Source organism: Ceratotherium simum, chromosome 17 (assembly GCF_057802395.1).
Source record: "Ceratotherium simum simum isolate JZ-2026a chromosome 17, ASM5780239v1, whole genome shotgun sequence".
NCBI classification, from domain to species: Eukaryota; Metazoa; Chordata; class Mammalia; order Perissodactyla; family Rhinocerotidae; genus Ceratotherium; species Ceratotherium simum.
The window spans coordinates 49,572,732-49,589,427 of record NC_141916.1 but is presented as its reverse complement, the minus strand read 5'-3'; positions in this window follow the sequence as shown (position 1 = coordinate 49,589,427).

The window sequence follows — 16,696 nt, the reverse complement described above, 5'->3', positions numbered from 1 at the left end:
CCATCCATGAAAAATACAAATTAAAGAAAATAAATTCTGAGCCAGTGCTGATAACCTAGTAGTTAAAGTTTGGTGCTCCGCTTTGGTGGCCATGCCTGGTTTCCACCGGTAGAACCACACCACCTGTCTGTCAGTAGCCATGCTATGGTGATGCCTCATGTAGAAGAGCTAGAAGGACTTACAGCTAGAATATACAACTATGTACTGGGGCTTTGGGGAGGGAAAAAAAAAAAGGAAGATGGGAAACAGATGTTAGCTCAGGGTGAATCTTTCTCAGCAAAAAAAAAAAAAAAAGAAGAAGAAGAGAAAAGAAATTCTTAGAAAAAAATGGCAAAATACAGAATTTTTGACTTTTCCATGTAATTCATCTATATTTTTAAAATTACAAACATCTAAATGTTACATTCATATTTTAGTTTGACTTCAATACAGAGCATACAGTAATGTTAACTATATGTGTGTGTTTAAAAAATGCTGGTCTAATTCGAAGCATGATTAAATTGTTTCTTAATTTTTAAAGGTTATAGTCTTACAATTAAATTATAAGCATGATTTATTTTGGTGAGGATTGGCCATTGACTTTAACAAACAAAATGATTATTATTGCTATTTATCATGCAGAATTGGATTCCAAGAAAAAAAAAACAAGAGGACTTGAACTCTTCAAACTCCAATCTAATAGTCCAGCCCTTTAAAAAAAAAAAAATATATATATATATATATGTATATCCACCCTTGGAAAACAATTCATAACAGCAGGTGTGATCTCCAACCTCTGGAAGACCCTAAAATAGTTACAGATGTATCTTCGGATTTCCTAGAATTTTGTGCTGGAATGGCTCCCAAAACTACTCATCATTTTCACCAAAAAAAGCAGCAAGCAGTTGCAAGTCCTTGGTATTGTGCTAAATAAATCTAGAGAGAATTAATTAAAACAACCATGATCTATGTTTTAATAATATGAGTAGAGAGCAACTTGGATACAGATGCACATAAAGTCTTCCATTCCTTCACTCACTCATTAATTCATGCACTCACTCATTAGCAGTTATTTACTAAGTGCACACTATAAGGCAGATAAAGTGCTACATTATGATTATCCAATGTTGGTCAAAATGGAGCTTGCTCTGAGGTTTTTTTCCTGTGATGTTAAATCATTTTTTTTCACTATCATTTCTATTGTAAGAAAATCTCATTTCTTAAATTTGAGATTAAGTGGAAGAAAAAAAAGAATCATAATCTAATTGTTCATGGCAATCATTTTTAAGCAATGACCAATTTGGTCATGGAAATAAAAGCTACACTGTTCTTAGTATGAAGGGAGTTAGAGCTTCCACAACTGTTGGAAGAGCTGGAGGGGAGAAAGAGAGGCTTCACTGAAGATCTCGGACTCCAGCCCCAAAGCCTATGGTTCTCAGGAGCTCTCCTGAAGCCACTGGAATCATAAGATCTCTGGGAAGCTCTCTACCATTCAGGGGTAGAGCCAGGTATTGTGAGACTTATAGTTTATGCAATTTAGAGAGCTCTCTCCAAGAAAAAACAAATAAAATTTTGAACATAAAATTGCTGAAGGCACACCCAGAGTCTTAGAAAGGGCTCATGTGAGAAAGGAGCCCTTCATCTTAAACTTCCTTAGCTTCACCATGAGTTCACCCCACACTAGCTATTATGGTTGGCAACATAGATGCTGGAGTTCCTCAAGAAGTTTATCTGGAAGCAACTTTGAACCTCCATCTGCCCACGCATCTTCCTGTAACTGACTCTGGAAAACAATGGTATTCTCTCTTCTGCCTTCTAAATCTTGAACTAGTGCCTCTCATTGACAGGTTCCAACCTGGAACCATACAGGAAAGGAGATTCTGGGAAATGTAGTTCCTGCCTTTGAAGAGGCTAAGGATGATGTTGAGTTGATAAGAGACTATCCAGCATATCACCCTAAAGCAGAAAATGCAATTGGCTAAGGAGATTAAGGAGAGTTGAAACCATTCAAAGGACTAGAGCCTTAAGGCATGGAAGCATTGATATATTAGCGTATCTGGTAATGCTGGGAAACAGTGAAGTATTAATCTGAACCTAATTGATGCTAAAACAACGCAGAAGGGAAATGGTCAGTTTGGAATAAAAAAGTAGAAAAGTAGAGGAATAAGAGAGCAAAGGTTTTTCATGGTCACCAGCAATGTTCAGGGGAGAAGTTACCCTAATTATAAGTCTCTGTTTGGCATTCACTAATAATGCATTCAACATATTTATTGATTATTCACATTAGGTGCTAAGGATATCATGCAAATCAAGACCAGAACGGCCCCTGTAGTCAAGGAGCTTATGGTATAGACCAGCACTGTCCAATTGAAATATAATTTGAGCCCCAAATATGAGCCACATATATAATTTTAAAATTTCTGGCAGCCAGAATAAACAAGTAAAAAGAAACCGAGGAAATTAATTTTAATACATTTTACTTAACCCAATATATCCAAAATATATATTATCATTTCAACATTGAATCAATAAAAAAATTATTAATGATATATTTTATATTCCTTTTTTTCTTTTTCTTTTGGTACTGTCTTCAAACTCTGGTGTGTATTTTAAACTTATAGAACATCTCTATTTGGACTTGACACTTTAAAGTGCTCAGTGCGGTTAGTGGCTACCATACTGACTTGTACAAGTCTTGTAGACAACTAGGAATTTAGCCTGAATAATTCTCCAGAAGCCCATTGTGAAAAAGTCTTGGCCCTGCAATCTGGACCACATCAGTCTGTGGTAACCCATCAAGATGATGCTACCTGTTAGGCTTGCTTGAGCTTCCCTATGACATATAATATCCAAAGAATTGACATGAATCATAATTCCAAAATTCTGGATAACTGTATTTGATGGTGTCACTGATAAGTTCTAGAATATGCAAATAAAGTTAATTTACAATATCCATTCCATGCCACCGCTGCCTTTGCAGACATACACTCTCCTTTAACTTTTATATCACCATACCAAAGTGGAGATATATTATTGGCTTTCTTCCTTTGCATTAAGAGAACTAAGAGTAGAGTGGGGGATTCTCTGTGACTTAACCCTCTCCTATAGGAACTGGATTTAGGATTTGGAAAATGTTGCACCTCTAGGTCTGAGATTATTGAGAGGGGAGAAGCAATTGCTGAGAAGTTTAAAAAACAGGTGTAAAAAAACTCATTATTTCAGCATATGTTGATTTTGTATAAAAGTTCCAGCTTTTAAAAGACTTTGTTCTGTTTTCCTTCTATTGTTTTTTTTCCTAAATTATTTAGATAAGTTCTCAGTGTTTCTCTAAAGACTAGCAAATTGGTATACTTTGGGTGGAAGAACTTGAAAAGATTGTCTCATAGATAAATAAAAACTGGAAAGGAATCTTAGAAATTATTCATTTCAACCCCACTCATTTTACAAATGAGACTCAGAGAGATTAATTTCTCAAACTAATTCATCTATTTAGTGGCAAAGCTAGAACCAAGACCTGAGTCTCCTTACACTCAGTCCAGTGCTCTTTCTGGCTGAAAATACAATTCTGGCTGAAAAAATCCACATGCTCTGGCATTCAGTCTAGTGGTGTTTAAACCCTCCTGTTTGATTAAGTAAATAATAACTGAAATCTGTTAAAATGTAAGAAACATGCAGAGAAATCTGTAAACACTCTGAACTCAGCTCAGAAATAGTCAACTGAACAAGGCTCTAGAAGATGTTCATATCTTTTCAATTAGGACCCCTGGAGAGGAAACCAAACAGCTGTGTGCAATTTTTATTGCATTTTGGAACAAACTCTCTGAAACAATGAATAAAATATATTTTCTTCTTCCTGAAAAAGTTTTCTTCTGTCTCTTTCTGCACAGATTACTTCTTTTTTTCTTGTGTTAATTTGCTGTCTCTATTTATCTTCTTCATCACTTCCCTTTATGTCCTCACTTGTTTAGAAATTAAATCTTATGTGATATCTAATCTAAATTCTTGTCTAGAAGATCTAATGTCTTACGTTTTTTGGTAGATATGACAATTCTGGGAAATAGATCCTCAACCAGCAAAAGAAAAAATGAAAAGCAGCCAATAGATCGCTTTCTCTCTCTCTCTTTTTTTTTTTTTTTTTTTTGGTGAGGAAGATTAGCCCTGAGCTAACATCTGTTGCCAATCCTCCTCTTTTTGTTGAGCAAGACTGGCCCTGGGCTAACATCCGTGCCCATCTTCCTATATTTAATCCGTGGGATGCCTGCCACAGCATGGCCTGATAACCGGTGTGTAGGTCCTCCCCCAGGATCCGAACCCGCGATCCCTGAGCTGCCGAAGCAGAGCGCGTGAACTTCACTATGCGAGCAGGCCGGCTGCCAATAGATCTCTTTTTCAGTTTTTGCTCTTTAACAATCTTTCTCCGATTGTGATACTCCTCTAACACTGGAACTTTTGAGTAGAAATTGAGAATGAGAAAATTTGAGAGGGTAGGAAGAAACTAACTCCTAATAAAATTGCAAGAATGAAAGATTAGTCAAGTGCCATCAGAGTTTTGACTTCCATGTGATAAGGTCATGATATTGAAGAAAAAAATATATCCATATATATACACACAAAAATTACCATAAAGTAGTAATATTTTCTAGTATAGATCTGAGTGTGTATTTATTTTGATATTATGAACTAAATATAAATAAGGAGAGCAGTACCTATCTCTTCCAAGTTTTTGGATCTCTAGAAATCTTACTGCACTGTGAGTAAACTATTTCTAGTCCTCTTCCTTTTATTCTGCCTTTACCTGAATCCCTTGAATCCATCACTGTTGGTCTTGGTCTTTTAATAAGTATAGGATGTTGGGGAGCAGAGTTTGAGCAAAAATAATTATTATGAAAGGATACCTGTGTCCTGACTAGGTTGTGTTTTACTACGATTTATAATTACAGATAAGCTTGTTGCAAATTTCCAGAAACACATCCACCTAATGCTGTTTTGCTTTGATGCATGAAATATATTTTGAAAAATAGTTTTAGAAAAATAATTTTTCCTTTATTTGTGTTCTTGTTTAGGCAACTTACAGTGATTTTCCACGTCTTGACTCTCAAGCCAGTATTTCCTTCTCTTTGGCTTTTTAAGCCATTTAAGATGAAAAGGAATAATAAATAAAAGAGTATTTTATTGGTAAAGATGGAGTAATTTTAGAGTTTTTAAAGATGAAAGAAGAAGTTTTAGAGTTTAAAGCTATACCACACCAGGAGTCCCTACAGTGAGAGATTACATGGAAGATGAAAATATTAGGAGTTGTGAAATATCAACAAGGAAAACTTAAGTTCAAGTAGGCTAATTTTTAAAAACAAGATTGCAAGAATCAAGTGGATTGGTTTTGTTTGTTTTCCAAGGGAGTTACTTTGTTTTGGTGGTGGTGGGGTGATGATTTTTTTATATATGTATTATTATTATTATTATTTTGTCACTGTAAAAAAAAAACCCACTAAGCTAAAAACATGTCTTCAGGATGATGGGCAATATTAAGAAGTATGTTACAGTAAAGACATATATTACATTGTTTGGCTGTGGCTACTCCTGTTCTCTTGTATCTCAGTTTCATGAGTTCCTATTCACATTCAAAGTTCATAATCTATAACTATGATGAAATAAAGTATTGCCCTAAAGCTAGAGTATGGAACCTGACATTTAAAGGGACCCAGAAGGCACATTGAGACCTAAAAATGCCATTTTATTTAAATTTCACTAATGTATAATAATGAGAGCTAGGTATTTTTTTGTGTCTAATAAGAGTAAACCAGAAGAACACAAGTAAAGTTGTACCAAGAAGGATCTCAGTTTAATATCATCTAACTGTGAGATGGTGAGAAATTCAATCATGTGACAAAATAGCTTCCCTATTTGGAAAGGTACTGAAGACAATCTTTGTGGGCAGGAGGTTGGTTGGCTGTTGGATGAAGTCTTGACTTACTGTGAAAAGCCCATAGGTATGTGCTTAAGTGATATTTTATTACCCAGATTTGACAGGAAGAGGAGTCTGCCCTGGAGAGTGATACACACTTTACTCCATCATTCAACTCTTCGTCATAGTTTAGGAAATAAGATTCACTATAGCTGCTCAACAGGTATAACTGGGCACACATTAGCCTTAGTTTCTGATCTCAATATATTCTGGTCCCTCAAGATTAGTTAGCAATTTCCTGACCTCTAGTATAGCTGAAACTCTTAAGCAAGCCTTATATACCTACAGAAATAGGCCACAGTGTTGTTTGAAATAGAAGTCTGTCAAGAAAATGCTAGGTTGAGATTACTGATGCCTTTTCCTCCAGATCAGGACCAAACTCATATTGAGAGTAAGTTTTGTAATCAGAGGATCCCCTCCCATCACCCTCTCAAACAAAAACTGGAAAGAAAAGGCAAAAATATTTCCTAGGTATAAACTTATTCTCTTCTATTGACCCTTTCCATTTGCCATTCTTATCATTTCAATTGTCCTTAACTCAAGTGCAGTTCATTTTTGAATCCATAAAATTCTCAGATCTTTTTTGCAGTTGCTATTTTCTATAGTAGTGAGGGTGACACAATTACTTGAAGATCAATAGAAGTCATTATTTATCTGATATCTATCATAGTCTAGGTACTAAATAGGGGCCTCATCATTATCATTTCTAATCCTTACGTTAGTGCTGCAAAATTGGTATAATTATCCTAATTTTACAGATAAGGAAACCAAAACTCAGAGTGGTCATGTGACTTGCCTAAGGTCACAGAGCTAGACCTTAGGCAAGTCACAGGTCATAGAACAGAGATTCAAACTCAGGTCTTTCAAGGCCTAAAACAAAGACCATCTCTTCAATTCTACACTGATGCTTCCTCCAGCTCTTATCCATATAGATTATATGAGGCTACCAGCTCTAGAAAGTAATCTAGCACTCATTCAGAGAGGCAAGTTTGTTTGAAAATTGTTGATTAAGCCATATCACTAAATGATTGCCTTCATCCTCCCACATCCCTCCACTTCTACCGAACTCAGAGGATCAGACATGTGGAAGCAAAGAGGAGGGGGTGGGATATATGTGGAGTGAGATAAGTGACTAGGCTATGACTGTTTTCCTGTCTTATTATACGCAGAGTTTCTTTTTTTCTTTTTTTCTTGTTTTTATCTTACATGCTAGGATTAATCTCAATTTCCCCTTCTGCTATAGTACCCCTACACCATTTAAATTTCCAATTTGATTTATGTAAATTAAGTTGCATGTTATTTACATTGCAATAGAAGAACCAGAGAGAATTCTGACTAACTGGGTTTGTTTCTGTGACTTTCTTTTTCCTTATTCCAAAAAGAAAGCCAAGATTTTGGCAGTTAGTAGTTTGAAGGACTGAAGGCAGAAACAGATTTAAGAAGACCTCTTTTTATGTGGTGAAGATCTAAACCCACTGAAGATAATATGCTAGAGTGTTTCTAGTGAAAGGGGAGAAGAGGCTACTTTGGGTAACTGGGACTGTGGCCTGCTCCCATTAGTGCCTCCTGGCAGGACTTCGTAGTGTGTGGGATGTCTGCATGGTGGGCACATTTGGGTATCACCTTGTTGCTTGGGGTTCTCAACTCTGGTAAAGATTCTCATGAACATTGTGGTGCAGAGCCACAGGACCACTGGACTTGGGCATTCTTGCAAGTTTCGACAATGCCCATCTCAGCAGCAAGCATGAATACAGCGTAGACCAAAGTTTGCTCTGTGTAACAAGGGTCTTAGATGGGATGGACATGGATGGGAAGGGGAAGCACAACCCCATTAAAGACTGTGTGAATTTCTTACCACTTTGGTGAGATAGGTTCCCCAAATAAGATTACTTTTAAGTTAAAGAAAATAATGTAGGCTGAATATTTTTGTTTGTCTTGTAGATCCATTCTCCAACTTTCTCGTCCCTAGTCTGTGTCCCAGGGAGCTAACCTTTATGGATGGCTTCTACAGACTTCTTTGCCCTCTGGATTCCAGTTGTGTCCAGCTATTGGTAGGCACTGGAAGGAGATCAGAGGAAAAGTGGGGAATTAATTGGGATATTTATGTCCAATGATCCCTTCCTATGGATTGACTGGGTGTCTTTACTGAAGACAGCTGATCCTGTCTGGTGGCCCTCCCTTATAGTTACTCTCTCTGGATTGGATTGGGTTCTGGTAACCATTCCGTCTCCTTGCTCTCTCAAACCTAAGATCTTTAGAAGCTTCCCCATTGTTGTTAGCCCCGGGAGGTGGTGGTGAAGGGAAGGGGGTACTGCATTATTTCTAGTTGGTTTCCCTTAATCCTATCTACACCTGTTAAAGGAGTTTCTTTTTTAAATCCTCTTCAATTAATTACCTTTTATCATGCCATCTTTTTCCTGCCAGGACCCTGACTAGTGCATTAGGTGGCTTTTTTTTTCACACCTGAGTATGTGGACTCATAACCCTGTGTGTGCTATTTTTTTCTGCAATTACCAGAAGTCCTTGTGCAGTCTGTACCAGAGCCGTGTGTAGATTACCACTCCTAGCACTGAAGCCAAATCATTTTGAGATTTTAGCACTGAAGGTCCCACATCCTGGGAAATGCCTCAGTCCCAGGCAAATCAGATGGTTCATTAGCCTAGTTGACTCTGATGTAGAGTTGGGTGTGTGCTCAGAAGGCCTTAGTGGGGCCGGCCCTGTGGCTTAGCGGTTAAGTGCGCGCGCTCCCCTGCTGGCGGCCCAGGTTCGGATCCCGGGCATGCACCGATGCACCGCTTCTCCGGCCATGCTGAGGCCGCATCCCACATACAGCAACTAGAAGGATGTGCAACTATGACATACAACTATCTACTGGGGCTTTGGGGGAAAAAATAAATAAATAAAAAATTAAAAAAAAAAAAGAAGGCCTTAGTGATTTGTGTCTAGTGGACTATGATGAGACAGAGTTTAAAAATTAGTACACAAATTTTTAATATTGTCCAGAAGGGGATGAGGGAAATTAGGGTTAAGACAACCCTGCTTAACTATGGTTTGGAGAATACTTTTTAATGGGAGCGTGGATATAAGACCCTCATATCAGAATAAATTGTTAAAAATTAAACCACTTCTTAAAGATGGAGGAGTAATGTCGTCAGAATCCTGTGTATGAGGTGAAAATTATTCTCCAAACCTGGGCATGCCATCTGAGGCATGGTTTAACAGGTCAGAACAGATGATAGAGCTAGGAAAAGGCCATTTAGCTTGTGATGGACATAATTACCAGAAACTCAGAGTGTTTTTAGGAGATACAATTTCCGTCCCAAGAGAAAAGACAGTTCTATTTTGAATAAGGCTCATATTGAGATGTTAGGGAGCAGAGAAAAAGAACATGACCTGTGGAATGTCTGAGGAGGTCAACCTGAAGAGGCCACTAGTGCTCTCAAGCAAAACATTTCAGTTGCTTGTACTTGAGAGCTGGTTCTGGGGGCTTAAATCCAGAGAATATGGTAGGCAAACCTCCTAAGTGTTGCCAGAAAATTAGGGAAAGCTGATGATATTCACAGTAAGGTTAGAGACTTCATTACAATGGAACCGGCCCTTGGAGCCTGAGGAAGAGTGGAGCTGACCCACTTAGCGCAGGTGTGAGCAGGAGCAAAGATGAGCATCTTTGCCTGCACAAATCTTAACCTGACTGAACTCAACCCCTTTCCAAAATTCTCCTAACTAGTGAAGCTGGAGAAAGAAAGGGAAGAAGAAGAAGCTGTTTCCTTCCACAGCAGGGATGTGGGATTCAGGCAGATAGGCCCATTTTCAGTCTATTGGCTCAGACCCTGTGAAAGAGTAGATGGGGAGTTAACATGGCAGTCAAAGGCTCTGAATGCCAACCACTTTTCAAAGTTGTAGTTAAACATGGGTGGATACCCTTCTCCAGTTTTCCCTGAGAACCAGCTTCTGTGATGGGTGAAGCCTGATGATACTCCCATCAAATTATCATAAACTTTAACCTGCCATCAATATAGTGGCCAGAGGCACCTACAGAGGGCCTGTGACTTGAAAAAGACTGGACCCCATAGTGAGACTAGACTGACTAGCATCTGTAGTGTTAAGAATGGAGGTCTGAAGCCATATTTACTGGGATTTCCATCTTATAACCTGTATAACCTTGAAAAGTTCACATCTCTTCACTTCAGTTTAATTATCTGCAAAATTGGGATAATAATAGTACTTCTTTTCTTTTATAAGGTTGTTATGATGACTAAATGAGATAATGTATATAAAAGTCTTAGAATAATACCTGCCATATGGAAAATATTCAGTAAATGTTTGTCTATCCTTCTCCTCCTCATCAGAAAGGAAACATTTATAAAATAGTTGTTTAGAGTTTAGTGAGTACAGTCACGCTTCTTTAATTTTGATTTTGAGGAAGATTGACATTCCATGATTGACCATGCAATGAGTGCTTGTGATGAAAAAGCTAAGGTGTGCTTTGAAGTTCCCAAGGGAGCACTGGTGGAGCCACTATCATCTCAGTAGAGGCCACATTCAATTATTATATCTTTAGTTTGACTCACAGCCACTTAACTTAACCCTCTTATGATCTACTTTATGTGCCTATGAATCAAATAGCATTAGCCCTACAGAGTCTGCTTAGAAAATGAGTTATTAGGTGTTACCAAGTAATTCTTTCTACTAGAGAATTTTATGTGCTTTATTTGGGGAAGATTTTTAGGAAATAAACTGGAATTTGAAAAGGGAGGAAAGTACAGTCTAAACCCTCACCAGGTAATGGATGAAGGTTGAGGATGGATAAAGGGCAAGGAGAGATATATCACCTTCTCATTCTTCTCCCAAACAAGGACGGATGTGAGCAGGAGGTTATGACCCAAGGGGTGAGGAGAAAAGGAAGGAGGTGGTGCCCCTAAGGATGAAGAATGGTGCCTCTAAGGATGAAGAAGCTTGGCTGAAGATTTGACTTGGATGAGCAACTCACATTGCTTGCCGTCAATAGACCTTATGTTTCTGCCTTAAACCCCTGTTAAATTAATTAAACAAGGAGGCCACTAAACTAAAGTGGTTTCAATGCCTTGGTAGCCTATGTAAGCAAACTAAGACCTAAGCCTGTAATGCCTCAAGGTTAAGAAATTAAAACCTAAGAATAACCAATCACAAACAGCCAACTAGTCTTTTCCAAATAATGCAACTGCTGAAGCTGTAGCCAATCAATTTCCTTGTTTTGCTTCTGTGTCATCGCTATAACAGTCTTTACCCTAGCTCCTGTTGGTGGAGCACTCTTAATCACTTCTGGTTTGGTATTGCCTGATTCAAGTTGATTTTTGCTCAAATGAACTCTTAAAGTTTTTGATATGCCTCAGTTTATCTTTTAAAAGTTCTGGTGTCAGTAGTGGGATCTGAAGGAGAGCCCTAATGGCCCTTGGGAGCAATGAGCAATGAGAAGGAGGGGTACCTGCTGACCCCATTGTGCTTCCTGCTTTCTCGCTGCATCTGGAGATGGCAGGTAAGTCTCTCTCAGACATGCAAACTCCACAGCTTTTGTATTATGAGCTCTCAGACTTTATTGGAGCACATTTTTTTACTGGACTAGGGTCTGACTTAAACCAGACTGGGTCCAGAGTCAGACTGGGCCCAACTTACACTGGAATGGGTCCAGTGTGAGGCCTCAGGTAAATAAAATTTTATTTTAAGAAAAAAAAAAAAAGAGAACATAGATTCCTTTAAGTCCAAAGAGTCTGAGACTCCTCCATCTGGGACTCTGGATGACTATATGTATAAAAATTATGAGCTCAGAACCTACATTTGTCTGAACAAGTAGGTTAAACTTTAGAAAGATAATCTTGAATTATAGTTGCCACAGTGGGAAACTTTTAACCTAGAAAAGCTTATCCATCTATGAGGTGCCCTAGAGAAAAAGGAGTCTCAGCCAAGAACTCAGACCGATAGAGGGAAAATTATTTTTTCCCCTGCAGTTTTTGGTGATCCAGACGGGACCTGCTGGGACACCTCTCTCACTCCAGAGCCTGCAGATGAGATCCTGGGAAAACTGGCAGAAGCCAGCAAAGTGCAAGAATTCTTACCAAAGTTAGCTTTGCAGATCTCTGTCTGTAGTGCCTGGTTGAGAGAGGAAGGTAAAATTTCATGTTTTCCCTTCCTTTCCAAATTCATACTCTTGTGAATTTGGTTTGGAGTACCTGTTAGATATTCATTCTTTTCCTCCCAGGGACAGCTATTGCTTTCTTGTTTGTCTTGTTTTGTGTCCTGAGAACTTGGCTTGGCTTTTCTTCTGTTGGGGCATGCAGGTTGTTAGTTCTTGTATGTGCAGGAAGCTCGACCATCAGGTTTGGGCTCCAAGAGTATGGCCAGATAGAAATGTGAGTTGAGCAACTAGAAGGATGTGCAGCTATGACATACAACTATCTACTAGGGCTTTGGGGGAAAAAATAAATTAAAAAATTATTTAAAAAAAAAAAAAGAAATGTGAGTTGTACCGCATTTGCAGCTAATGCCCTACTGACTGTTGTCAGCTCTCATGGGAATTGTCTAAGTCTTTCTTTCTTTTGGTTATCTTTGGGAGTGGTTCTGGATCTTGGAAGACCTACATATTTTGCACCCTCTTTGGGATGCCTCCTGTGTCCATGGTTAAGCCATAAAAGGCTTATTGGTTTGGTTTTGAGTCACTTGATAGGTATGTCTTTGGTTTAAAAGAAAAAGGAAAAAATAATAATTTTAAAAAGCAGTTCAATACAACCAGGAATATCTACTGTTTGTCCTAGCTAAAATCTGATAATAAGATATTTGAAAAGATGTTTTTAAATGAGCTCTATGGTCAGAAGTTGGCCAAACTGGAAGTTGATATTCAGAGCCTGATAGAAACTTTTTAAAAAGGCCTTCTCTCCTAAGCTAAAATGGAACAATATACTCAGAGGAAAGAAAACATCCTGAAGCCATTGTGTGAGGATTTACTAAAACATTCCAAAGACACACAGCTCTTAATCTAGAGCATAGGAATCTTTTGATTTCCATCTTAGTTGGAAATCTTCTCCCTGATGTAAAGAAGCAAGTTGGAAGGGTGGGTCAGCCCCTTGATATCTTTCAGGTTGCAACCTAATTCTCTGAGGAATTAAAAACAACTGTACTTGTTTTATAATAATAGAAACGCAGCACTAGAAACAATCAAAGCCCATCAGTCCTTTTTTAACAATCCTTAAACATTCCCTATTCATCTCAAAAGACTTCCAGATATTGCAAAAGATCAGGACTTTGGAAACAAAACTCCTTCTTGGAGAAAACTTACATCCTTTCTCTGTGCCTTTGAGATGTAAATTTTTGACCCTGTCTTCTCTAGGAACCCAGAGCCATCTCTTTGAAATTCAATCTTCAGAGAGATAATTCTTTCTTTTGTGTGTGTGAGGAAGATCAGCCCTGAGCTAGCATCCATGCTAATCCTCCTCTTTTTGCTGAAGAAGACCGGCTCTGAGCTAACAATGTCTATTGCCAATCCTCCTCCTTTTTTTTTTTCTTTTCCCCAAAGCCCCAGTAGATAGTTGTATGTCATAGTTGCACAGAGAGATAGTTCTTATCAGAAGAGAAAAAGAAGAAGCTATTTGGAAACTAGGCAAATAAAAAAGTCTTAAAAGTCTTCTTCATAAATACTAGTAAAAAGCTTAAGCCAAATGGGCAAGTAAACTTAACTTATTCCATCCGCCAGAAACACAATTTGGATCCAACTGTTCTATTATAAACTGGTGAATTTTGTATTGTTGTACCTGTCTCATGGCTAAAATTTTAAAATGAAAGCTATAAAATCTGTCTGTCTGTATGTTTATGTATGTCTATATATGTATGTATAGAGATGTGATTTTTCTAGTTCTGGATGGTATTGCCAAAATTAATTTGTAAAGGAGTTCTATTTAATTAGCTTGAATAAAAATAAGTGCTTATATAAATCAAGTATTCTCCTAGAAATATAGAAACTAGCCCAAATATTTTTCAAGTTCAAGTGATGTAGGATAATCTTAAAGAATAAAAGCTACTTTAAAATGGACTATCTCATACACAAGAGTTTTTACACAAACCTCAACGTAACCACTAAACAAATAATTAAAACGAAATCACATATGATAAACAAAGAGAAAACTAGAAGAGTCATAAGACAGAACAACCAAACTGAATTGGCAGTCCGAAACAAATGGGACAAGAAACAAAGGAAATGCAAAAGACCCAGAAAATAAGTGACAAAACTTCAACATTAAGCCCTCATATATCAATAATTACCCTAAATGTAAATGGATTGAATTCTCCAATCAAAAGATACAGAGTGGCAGGATGGATTAAAAAGCACGACCCAACAATATGCTGCCTCCAGGAAACACATCTCAGCTCTAAAGACAAGCACAGACTCAGAGTGAAAGGATGGAAGACAATACTCCAAGCTAATGGCAAACAAAAGAAAGCAGGTGTTGCCATCCTCATATCACACAAAGTAGACTTCAAGATAAAGCAGGTTAAGAGAGACAAAGAAGGGAAATATATAATGATAAAAGGGACACTCCACCAAGAAGACATATCACTTATAAATATATATGCACTCAACATAGGAGCACCAATGTACATAAAGCAACTATTAACAAACCTAAAAGGAGACATTAACAACAACACAATAATAGTAGGGGATCTTAATACCCCACTTACATCAATGGATAGATCATCCAGACAAAAAGTCAATAAAGAAATAGTAGACTTAAATGAAAAACTGGATGAGATGGACCTAGTAGACATATACAGAGCACTCCATCCAAAAACAGCAGACTACACATTCTTCTCAAGCACACATGGAACATTCTTAAGGATAGACCATATGTTGGGAAACAAAGCAAGCCTCAATAAATTTAAGAAGATTGAAATCATAACAAGCATCTTTTCAGACCATAATGCTATGAAACTTGAAATCAACCACGAACAAAAACCGGGAAAGTGACAAAAATGTGGAGGTTAAACAACATGCTACTGATCATTGATGAAATTAAAGGAGAAATCAAAAACTATCTGGAAACAAATGAAAATGAAAATATGCCATACCAAACCATATGGGATGCAGCAAAAGTAGTCCTGAGAGAGAAACTCATAGTGATACAAGCCCACCTTAACAAACAAGAAAAAGCCCAAATAAGCAACCTTAAATTACCCCTAACAGAACTAGAAAAAGAAGAGCAAACAAAGCCCAAAGTCAGCAGAAGGAGAGAAATAATAAAAGTCAGAGCAGAAATAAATGAAATTGAGACCAAAAAAAACAGTAGAAAGGATTAATAAGACAAAGAGTTGGTTCTTTGAGAAGATAAACAAAATCGACAAACCCTTAGCCAGGCTTACTAAGAAAAAAAGAGAAAAGGCTCAAGTAAATAACATTAGAAATGAAAGAGGAGAAATTACAACGGATACCACGGAAATACAGAGGATTATAAGAGAATACTATGAGAAATTATATTCCAACAAATTGGACAATCTAGAAGAAATGGATAAATTCTTAGACTCATACAACCTCCCAAAACTGAACCAAGAAGAAATGGAGAATCTGAATAGACCAATCACAAGTGAAGAGATTGAAATAGTAATCAAAAACCTCCCAAAAAATAAAAGTCCAGGACCAAATAGCTTCTCTGGTGAATTTTACTAAACATTCAAAGAAGATTTAATACCCATCCTTCTCAAACTATTCAAAAAATAGAGGAAGATGGAACACTTCCTAAATCATTCTATGAGGCCAACATCACCCTGATATCAAAGCTAGACAAAGACAATACAAAGAAGGAAAATTATAGGCCAATATCGCTGATGAACATAGATGCACAAATCCTCAACAAAATATTGGCAAATTGAATACAGCAATACATTAAAAAGATCATACACCATGATCAAGTGGGATTTATACCAGGGATGCAGGGATGGTTTAACATCCGCAAATCAATCAACGTGATACATCACATCAACAAATCAAAGAATAAAAACCACATGGTCATATCAATAGACGCAGAGAAGGCATTTGACAAGATACAACATCCATTTATGAAAATAACTCTCAACAAAATGGGAATAGAAGGAAAGTACCTCAACTTAATAAAGGCTATTTATGACAAACCCACAGCCAATATCATACTCAATGGGGAAAGACTGAAAGCCATTCCTCTGAGAACAGGAACAAGGCAGGGCTGCCCACTCTCACCACTCCTATTCAACATAGTACTGGAGGTATTGGCCAGAGCAATTAGGCAAGAAAAAAGAATAAAAGGAATCCAAATAGGTAATGAAGAAGTGCAACTCTCACTATTTGCAGATGACATGATTTTATATATAGAAAACCCTAAAGAATCCGTTGGAAAACTATTAGAAATAATCAACAACTACAGCAAAGTTGCAGGGTACAAAATCAATCTACAATAATCAGTTGCATTTCTGTATGCTAATAACAAACTAACAGAAAGAGAGCTCAAAAAGATAATACCATTTACAATTTAATCAAAAAGAATAAAATATCTAGGAATAAATCTTACCAAGGAGGTAAAAGACCTATACAATGAAAGCTACAAGACATTACTGAAAGAAATCGATGATGACATAAAGAAATGGAAAGATATCCCATGCACATGGATTGGAAGAATAAACATAGTTAAAATGTCTATATTACCTAAAGAAATCTACAGATTCAATGCAATCTCAATCAGAATCCCAATGACATTCTTCACG